This window comes from Neofelis nebulosa, chromosome 13 (assembly GCF_028018385.1).
Source record: "Neofelis nebulosa isolate mNeoNeb1 chromosome 13, mNeoNeb1.pri, whole genome shotgun sequence".
NCBI classification, from domain to species: domain Eukaryota; kingdom Metazoa; phylum Chordata; class Mammalia; order Carnivora; family Felidae; genus Neofelis; species Neofelis nebulosa.
Window position 1 is genome coordinate 55926827 of NC_080794.1, and position 8066 is coordinate 55934892.

Genomic DNA, 8066 nt, shown 5'->3' on the forward strand with positions numbered 1-8066 from the left:
CTGTGGCTACCAGCTGGGCTGGTGAGCAGCGGCACAGAGAGAGAAGACAGAACACACATCCTCATTCAAGGACTCAAGTCTGTCAACAGACATCGGGGAGGCTCAGTTGGGACACAAGCAGCTAGTTTAGGACCAGAAATTCCCCTTTCTCTGTGACAACCCCCTTTACCATAGCTATAGTGTCATCCTTTCTAGACTCTTGAAGCATTTTTTTCCTATTTTTATTACAGCACCTACCTTTGCAGTATGCTTTATATTTTACATGACTATCTTCCCATTAGACTGCGAACTCCCCAAGGCAAGGGTATTTTATTTCTGCCACATGCTAGGTGTTCAATAAACATTTGTCAAATAAACTGAGGGTAGAATAATGCCTATAGCCAAGTCATTCATGATTTAAAATAATTCCTCAGCTTAAAAGTGAATTGTGGGCTTTGTTTTATTTTAGATACATGCGTCCTTCAATGATGCCACCTTTGTCTGTATTATCCCTTAATGCTGAATACTAAAATGAACTTTATTTCTTTGGTTCCTTCCATTTAGAAATTTTTCATTCTCTTCACAAAATAAATGTAACTTTAAAAAATTGTCGTCAAAAAAAAAAAGATAAATAGAAAATCAAAGAACAGACAGATCCAAGAACACTTGTTTATTTTTAAATTGCTCAATTTTTTCATACTAGGACCATTTTGAAATATAAGCGGTACATGCCCACCCCCTAGTGGGAAATCTGTTCCTCAATACAAATTTCACAAAGAGAAAACCTCCATGGAAAGCTTCTGTCAGGGAAGAAATTCAACAATGTTGTCTTTCATGGGCTGAACCTGAAGGTCTAACTAAAAAATGGGAGCGCCTGGGTGGCTCAATCAGTTTAGCTTCCACTCTTGATTTCGGCTCGGGTCATGATCTCACAGTTGGTGAGATCGAGGTCCTCGTCAGGCTCTGTGCTGGCAGCATGGAAACTGCTTGGGATTCTCTCTCCCTCTCTCTACCCATCCCCAGCTCGTGCACACACACACACACACACACACACACACACACACACACACTCTCTCTCTCTCTCAAAATAAATATTGAAAAATATACAAAAGAAGAAAAATGAAGTTCTTTAATCTAAAGCAGTTTAAAGAAAAACCCATAAAAGCATCATTCACTCTGGTTGAGTCAACATTTATTAAGTGTCTAATACTCCAAGTTGTAGTACTATATGAAAAGCCTCATAATATAGGTCTGAAAGGAAGATGTGGGAGTCCATAGGAAATAGGCGCTGGATCTGACTGGGAAAACCAAAGAATTCACAGAGACAACATTGCAGTTCAAGTACAAATTTCATCAGTAGACTGGAGGAAAGGGGACAAGGTTCCACAAATATGCGGGACACTTTTCTAATAATTATGTTTAGATTCTAATATATTTAAATTTAGAATTAAGATAACTAACTGAATAGCATCAGCACTTCTAATGCACATGTAATATTTTTAACTTTACTTAAAATTTAGCCTTTAGGCTAAATATATAAACTTATTTAACACATATTAGATATTATATATAGGATGATGATATACATATATGTATGTATATAAGGGTACATGTGGTAATATACGTAATATGTATATAAGTGAGTAACTATAAATGTAACTGCTATAAATGCAGAGTGATAGGGCCACCTGGGTGGCTCAGTCAGTTAAGCACCCGACTTTGGCTCAGGTCATAATCTCGTGGTTGGTGGGTTCAAGCCCCGCGTTGGGCTCTGTGCTGACAGATCGGAGCCTGGAGTCTGCTTCAGATTCTGTGTCTCCCTCTCTCTCTCTGCCTCTCCCCTACTCGCACTCTGCCTCTCTCTCTCTCTCTCTCTCTCTCTCTCTCTCTCTCAAAAGTAAATAAACATTAAAAAATTAAAAAAAAAGTGTGGAGTGATACAGGTGTGCTGCATTGTCAACCCAAATAACAAAAGCAGTGTTACTGCAATGACATGATTTTTTGAAATTAGTAACAGCTCTTATAGTTCTCTTGCAGTTCCAACAACTCCTAATTCCAAGCAAAGTAAAGTACAGTCTTCCCTCTGTTTACTCAATAGTTACATTCCTGGAATCTTCTGTGCATATAAAAATTGTGAAAAAACTTGCTGTGCATTTATATATAAAACCTATTTAGATTCTAGATGGAAAAAAAATGCTAAACAAGCTTTACCCATGCCAGGCGAGGAACAAGTATTCATAGTACGAGACTTTCTCATACACTGCAGGGTAGTTAGCGTCCCTGGACCCTTCCTGCTAAAGCTAGTATCAGCCATCCCATTTCTCAATTATTGTGACAATAATAAGCCTAAAAAACACACACACACAAATTTTCAAGTGACCCCAGGTTTGGCTAGGAGACGGAAGAGAGGACATGAACCCTTGTGGAACACTGATTTCAAGAAGGGCTCATCAAACATTTTCTGTAAAATATCACATATGTATTTTAAGTTTTCTAGGCCAAGATGCCAGATTGAGGCTGTAATATGGGTCCTTAAATAGCAAAACTTCCTTGTGTAATTTTCATTCCTACTAATGATATTAATTGAAAAGGACAAGTTAAGTGGTATTATCATAAAGTTTAAATGTTTGCATCAGAGTAGTTTTTTTGGATCATAGTCTCGATGCTACAGTATGAGGTTAGCCCATGATTTTCATACCAGGAAACCAGTTTCTATGCAGAAAATGACCTAGATTATTCCCAGCCAGATGAGTTTACCAAAAGCACAATTTTGCTATAAGTGAAAAAATCAGTTTACATGCTTTTTAATTATTTTTTAAAAATTATTTATTTCTTTATTTTGAGAGTGGGAGGAGAGAGAGAAAAGGAGAGAGAGAATCCCAGGCAGGCTCCGTGCTGTTAGCGGGGCTCGATCTCACGAACCATGAGAACATGACATGAGCCAAAATCAAGAGTCAGATGCTTAACCTACTGAGTCACCCAGGTGCCCCTATATGCTTTTTTTAAAAGGAGAAGGGTGGGGGCAGGGAATCAGAATATTTAAAGGAGATAGAACTAAATCTGGTCCAGTCTTCACTGATGAGTCAGGAGAGATTTTCCTTGATAACATTAATAAGTAGATGTCTTTCTGCAATTCAAGATTTTCTCAGTGTCCACTACATCCATTTACAGCTATTTGGAGCACGAACTATGTGTGGGCCATGGTTAACTACCATAGCCATTGTTTGTACAGTATTTAAGTTTAGAGCTCAAAATAGTTTCTAGTCAATGGTACAATAAATTGGCTAAAATTCTATGTCTTGAGAAAATCTTGTGACATTGTGCTTATGTTTCATAAGTCTGATGTTAAAAATGACCCCTGCAGGAATCCCATCTGTAGTCATGGTTACCAATTCTGACAAATCTACTTAAAAATTCTCAAAATTCTTCTCCAAACATAAAAATAAGCCACTTCCTAATGATGTGCCTTTTTTGGGGCACCATTTCCAGAAGATATTTAGTCATATCGAAATTTTCAGCAACACAAATAGCCTTTATATATCTACTTGATTATCAACTGCAATAGAAAATGCCCCAAATAACTCGATTTAAAATTTTTTTTAATGTTTATTTATTTTTGAGGAGAGGGAGAACAAGCAGGGGAGGGGCAGAGAGAGAGGGAGACACAATCTAAAGGAGGCTCCAGGCTCTGAACTGTCAGCACAGAGCTCGATGCAGGGCTTGAACTCAGGAACCGTGAGATCATGACCTGAGCCGACGTTGGACACTTAACTGACTGAGCCAACCAGGCACCCCCCAAATAACTTGATTTTTAAATGTAATTTATCCTGCAAGTTCCAAGCTGTATTTCCAACATACTGAGCAATAGAATTTATAGTTATTATGTTTGCAAATGCTAATTTCTGTTCAGGACCTGTTCTTTTGTTTTCAATAAATATTCTTTGTAAACTTGCCTTTGGTTAAAAAGTTGTTGCCAGGGAAATTTTTGTTTTCACTTAATATGCAACAATTTCAAGGCAGCATCACTGTGATGATTAATTTTATCTGTCAATTTGACTGGGCCACGGGATATGTGGGCAAACATTATTATGGGTATGTATGAGGGTTTTGTTTTTGTTTTTTTTCCTGAATGAGATTAGCATTTGAATCAGATGGCTGAGTAAAGCAGAATTAACCTTCCTAACATAGAGGGGCTTCATCCTCTATTGGAGGCCTGAATAGAAAGTTCTGATCCTTCTTCATATAAGGGAGGATTCCTCCTGCCTGACTGCCTTCAAGCTGGGACAATGTTTTTGTTTGTTTGTTTGTTTGTTTGTTTGTTTGTTTTTCTGTCATTGGACTCAAGCTAAAATATCAGTTCTTTCTTGGCCTTGAGCTTGCCAGCCTTCAGACTGAACTACATCATCAGCTCTCCTGGGTCTCCAGCTTGCCACCCGCCACTGTGGGGACTTGTCAGCCTCCATAATCCCATGAGCCAATTCCTCATGTGATATGTGGATACACACACTTTTTTGGTTCTGTTTCTTTAGAGACCTTGACTAATACAATCACTTATTTTACTTGTATTAAAAAACCAATCCTGGGGCGCCTGGGTGGCTCAGTCGGTTGAGCGTCTGACTTTGGCTCAGGTCATGATCTCACGGTCCGTGGGTTCGAGCCCCGCGTCGGGCTCTGTGCTGACAGCTCAGAGCCTGGAGCCTGTTTCAGATTCTGTGTCTCCCTCTCTCTCTGACCCACCCCCGTTCATGCTCTTTCTCTCTCTGTCTCAAAAATAAATAAAAAACATTAAAAAAAATTAAAAAAAAAACCAATCCTGTTGAAATTTCAAGTCCTTTTTCCATTCATTAAGTTTATCATTACACATCTTTTCCAAATACCAGTTCTTCCTTCGCTTTCTTTCCTAATGTCTTCTTAAGTTGTATTTTTTTTTTGTCACAGGTATACATTGCATCTTAAAGACATAAGAATATTCTTTATTTTCACAATGCTAATTTTTATAATATACCAGCCTTCTCCATCCGGTTTTCATTTCCAAACTTTTGATAGAAGTATAGATATAAAAAAATTTTTTTCTCTTTCATTTCACTTGCACATTAAAATAAATAAATAAAAAACTAACTAACATTGCAAACAGAGATAGACTACCCCAGCTCAGAAGATGGACCAATTCTGAAGATATCAGGTCAGTAATGGGGTTTTCTATGGGAAGACAAGAAGATGAGAGGGAATCATTGATACAGCCTTCCTGGATTGGTGATGTCTTATGGAGTCCCATTAGACTTCTAGGTTTAGCAATTACTTCCTCTAGTATGCCTTATCAAAATTTCTGTGAAAAGTTGGGCAGATTGCTCACTGCACAGACTTACCAGCCATGTGGTGAATGGGGGCAAATACAAGTCTACCTAGAGGAAGGACTGCATAGGAGCTCCTGTAAGTGCTCCATCATTGGGAACAAGAAAGGGGGTTCTTTGGGGATTGCTGGTGTATCATACCAGTGCACTAGATACACAGTTCAGTGAATTTCTGGCCATGTATTTAGATAACCGAATACATCCGACAGCTATGGCTGTAATGACGTGGGTATGAAGGAGCACAAGAGCTCATGGGTTCATTGATTAAATCTGCAAATTTTGACCAAGCACCGCCTACTTTGTGCCAGTTCTGGATATACCCCAGACCTCTGCATCTTGTTACTTCTCAATTCCATGTATCAAAATCTAAATCAAGCATTCCTTTCTCCAGGAAACTGTCCTTTATCTCCTCCAAATCCCCCAAACTCCCCCTTACCCTGCCAGATGCTCCTGATACACCTGTACAAATCATGTTATAGTCTGCTTTCTTCCCCTGCTGCCCACCTCAGCTATAAGCTGTCAGAGGACAGGGGCCCAGTGGAGTGTTTCTTGGCTCACCCAGGAAAGAGGAACAAATGAAAAGATAGAGTCAAAGGCTAGTGAACACACACTGACTTTTAGGGACCAGCTTGAGAAAGACAGGTCTTTGGAGAGACTGAGAAGGGCTCAAAAGTTGCTTTGGATGTCAAAAGCCATCCCCTCTTTTTAAACTCCCCAAAGAAAAGGAAATGACTTAAGAGCCATCCATCTCCAGATATAATAGCAATAACAATATCTCCCTCATTGGCTGGTTATGAGTATTAATCAGATAATGGATACAAAGTGGAAGTGGATAAAATTGGATAAGTCAGATAATGGACACAAAGTACATAAATTATGCAATACTATTATTTTCCAGGCAGAAATTTTCAGGGTCTTCTTCAAATTCCAGATCCTTGCTGCCTCAGCTTCCCCTGCAGGCCAACGTCTGACCCTTCTTCCCTATTCTTCTCCCCTATCTTTGCCTCTTCCCACTCCTCCGGCTTCTCTTCCACCTCCTTCCTCCCCTTCCCTCTCACTCCCTACTTCCTCTTTCCTCTCCCCTCTGACCCACCTTTCTTTTCTTCCTTCCCCTTCTCTTCTCTCGCTCCCTCCTTCCCACCATCCAACTCTCCCCACTGCTCGCTCTGCCCAGCTGACTGTATGCGAAGTGAAAACTGAACCAAACTGCCCGTATCTACATGTAGTTCTATCTATCACTATTACCTGAGCCATAGATTTCTCAGATGTGAAGTGCAGATGTTGCTAAAACAAAACAAAACAAAACAAAACAAAACAAAACAAAAACCAGTACTTAATTCACAGTTGCCTTGAAAATTGAATAAGATATATAAGTAAGACTTACCAAACTGGCTGGCCAAATTAGCTGGCCCTCTGTAAAGGGTTCAGTGATTGTTATCTATTCATTTTCTTTCTCCCCTCCCCTTCTGTTCCTCTTCACCTAGGCCCAGGATGAAGGTGAAAAAGTCTAAATGGTACAGTTCACAATAAGAACACCATGAGTTTCAAAGAAGCCCTCTTTAGCCTAATGCTGGCATCAAAGAATCTTATTTCTAACCAATCTAGATTTTGTGGTCATAGGTGAAGATGCCTGTATGATCTTGCAAAATTAACACTAGATTTTTTGATGCAAAACAGTTTGTATGACCTTGTTCTAGTTGCAGAAGTAAAAAATTCTTCTGTTCTGAGGAAATATCAAGTATGAGAAAAAGCAAAATATTTCTTCTTTATAAAATTTAAACAAAAGGAGAATTGCGTGCTACTACACGGAACAGATCCCTCTTAAAATTCCCTTCTGAAATCAGGGAGAGGACTAATCAAGGTGTGATCCATTGATTCTACCTTGTTTTAAGTACTGAAATTGAAAATGTTTAGAAACGTTTACAGCACTTTAGTATTGTCTGGATACCCAAGCCCCCAATCAGTGGTGTCTTCTTACTCAGTCGAGTGTAGGGCAATTCGGTTGTTGTCAAATTAGTTTTCTGAGGCAGGAGCTCCTCACCGGTAATTCACAAGGCACCACGACTGGTCCGCGAAGAATTAGGAGGTGGGGTAAGGTACCATAGGCTGGGGTGGAAGTTAGACTGGCCCTTCCGCACGGTTTGAGAAGCACCGATGTAAACTATAGTTCCACATTTTTACGTTGTCGGATAATTGATTTATCAGTCTTCAAAAGTTCATTTGTATGAGGTCCAAAAATGTGGAAACATCAAATGTGTGGGAATTACACCACCTTGTACACTTAGGAGATGGAAAACAGACCCATTTTAATTTTGCACCTCCCCTGTCGAACGTGTCTGGCTAAACCACTACTGAAGCTCACCGCTCGTCCCAGAGAGAGCCCTGCCATCTCGTGGCTGCAGATGTCGACCGCAAGACTAAGCAGCGTGCTGGGCACCACGCGTTCTGGTTGGCAAAATGACGCTTTCTCCGAGGTCTTCTGGGGAGTTCTCCCTCTTCTCGGCAAGTCCATTTTAAACAACGGAATGGACTTCAGGAGGAGGGAAAAGGGTTTCTCACGAGTGTTTCGGAAGCGCTTCTAGCTCTTGGCAAAAGGGTCTGGTTCGTGGCAGGCGCTCAATAAACGTTGTAAGCGTGCATTTCGAAAGAATCACTTTCTACAGTACTTTCTAGGAGGAATGGTGGGAGTTGTGAACCCCTCCGGGGGGGGGAACCAAACATTTTCATTCAGAAGGA

General features: G+C 40.1%; 1 non-coding gene across 1 annotated transcript; it reads left to right on the plus strand.

Moving 5' to 3' along the window:
- Nucleotides 1-4565: 4565 nt before the first annotated feature.
- On the plus strand, nt 4566-4650 carry TRNAQ-UUG (transfer RNA glutamine (anticodon UUG)). The gene has a single exon. It is a non-coding gene; the product is annotated as a tRNA-Gln (tRNA).
- The last annotated feature ends 3416 nt before the right edge of the window (nt 4651-8066 follow it).